We start from the raw sequence: 2,452 nt of genomic DNA, 5'->3' as shown, positions 1-2,452 counted from the left end.
GGGGGGGGGCGCACGCGTACTGCTTTCGCCCCCCGCCCCTCATTCTTTCTTTTTCTCTGGTTGACTCGCTGTCGTCGTTTCTGTCTGTTTGTATCTCTCCCTCCCCACCCCACCTCTCTCTCTCTCTCTCTCTCTCTCTCTCTCTCTCTCTCTCTCTCTCTCTCTCTCTCTCTCTCTGGGTCTCTTTATCTGTCTATCTATCGCTCTGTCTCTCCTATCGCCTCTCTCTGTCTGACCCTCTTTCACTCTCTCTCTCTTTCTCTCTCTCTCTCTCTCTCTCTCTCTCTCACACACACACACACACATACTCACACCCCTCTCTCTCTCTCATCCCCCCCCCACACACTTGCCCCAGAAACGTTGCCCCCGGAGTTGAAAAGACGACAGGTAGAGAGAAATAAGTCGACAGTCTAATACTAATAAGTCTAAGCCACCCAGCTGAACAATGACGCCATGCACTCACCACATTCAGCGACCTCACGTCTGACATTTCGCTACCCGAGAAATACAAAAGTTCTATCTGCTCAGTGCCCAGTTTTGAGAAATTTGACGTTGTCAAGCTGTTTTTTATTTCGAATGCACTTATTTGAATATCTTGGTCTTGATGACGACTCCTAATAATCTTACGATTTTGATAGAGCAGATTATATAGAACAATTAGGTTTCTGACACCAATGCCGCAGGAACTCAAAACAGCCAAACGTGTCAGATAGAAAGTTGTAATTCTGAAGTAACGTAGTTTGCCAGCAGAGGTCAAGGACGCGAGAGTGGACTGCCATCTTCTACTTCAACTGTGTTGTGAGGACCTTTCCTTTTTTAAATATTTTTCTTTCTTTTAAATTTTCCATTTTTTCCCAAGGATGGACAAGGGAATTGCCAAAGCCACACTGCGTTGTAGCTTCCAGGGCGTTATAACATGGTGTGGTGTGGCGTGGAGTTGCTAGGGGTCGTGTGTTGTGGTGTGGTGTGGCGTGGAGTTGCAAGGCGTCGTGTGTTGTGGTGTGGTGTGGCGTGGAGTTGCAAGGCGTCGTGTGCTGTGGTGTGGTGTGGCGTGGAGTTGCAAGGCGTCGTGTGTTGCGGTGTGGTGTGGCGTGGAGTTGCTTGGGGTCGTGTGTTGTGGTGTGGTAGATATAGGTGTTTTTACAACCTCTTCGACACAATTTAGGCCATTTTGGAGGTGGGCTTCTAATCGTGTCCGTCAGAGCCAACCTGTGCTGAGAGTGAGGGATACATGATAATGTCAGCTGAAAGACGGAAACACTCGATAAAAATTATGTTCTCCCCACTTGGGACTCGAACTTCGGTCTCATGTGTGCCACAGCGAAGTACCTAAATGTTACACCACTGAGGCCAGTATATTTGAGGACCTAGATCTAGCTACCTCACCTGTTCTTGGAAACAAATATCGACGTACTTCGTACATGTATTTTGTTTTTGGTGACAGTTTTTGTAAGAGTTTCTCGGAACTTGTATCACAAGTGGGTCATACAAGTGCTGAAGATGTCAGGAGTAGAGAGTAGCCTTTTAAAGCGCGCTCATATGACCTTAGCAGTTGCGAGCGCCGTAAAACCCTATACTACTAACATGCAAAGAAAAAAGGAGGAGAGGTAAGGAGAACAGATGTTTGATCGAGGAAAGGAGGAGAGGTAAGGAGAACGGATGTTTGATCGAGGAAAGGAGGAGAGGTAAGGAGAACGGATGTTTGATCGAGGAAAGGAGGAGAGGTAAGGAGAACGGATGTTTGATCGAGGAAAGGAGGAGAGGTAAGGACAATGGATGTTTGATCGAGGAAAGGAGGAGAGGTAAGGACAATGGATGTTTGATCGAGGAAAGGTGGAGAGGTAAGGACAATGGATGTTTGATCGGAAAAAGGGTACAAACCACACCAGAGCACCCACCCGCCACCCACTTCGTCCTACCAAGACAAGCCCCACACACCGCTGTGTTTGTTGAGAAGGCTGCTCATATTAGAAAATGTCTGGTTTGTACGTCAAAGTGTTCTACCTTGTTCTTTTTTCCCTCTGAATCATTTTAGTCTATTTATTTATTTATTTAACCATATTGAATTTGGTTCTTTAAAATAATATTCTTTTTTTTTGTCTGTGTTTTTATTTCATGTATTTACAAAGTGTTATATCGTATTCTTTTTTGTAAGGGGGGGGGGAGGGTGTAGATTATAGAGATTTTGTCTGTGCCGTTGCGTGCACAAACTGTGTGTGTGTTTATATTATTTGTGTGTGTGTGTGTGTGTGTGTGTGTGTGTATGTGTGTGTGTGTGTGTGTGTGTGTATGTGGATGTATGTGTTATTATGTGTATCTATGTGTATTTGTGAGTGTGTCCTCTGGTGTACCAATTATTATTCTATCTATCGCTCTGTCTCTCCTATCGCCTCTCTCTGTCTGACCCTCTTTCACTCTCTCTCTCTCTCTTTCTCTCTCTCTCACTCTCTCT

Source organism: Aplysia californica, unplaced genomic scaffold, assembly GCF_000002075.1.
Source record: "Aplysia californica isolate F4 #8 unplaced genomic scaffold, AplCal3.0 scaffold00436, whole genome shotgun sequence".
Taxonomy (NCBI): Eukaryota; Metazoa; Mollusca; class Gastropoda; order Aplysiida; family Aplysiidae; genus Aplysia; species Aplysia californica.
Note: the sequence above shows the minus strand (reverse complement) of the source record.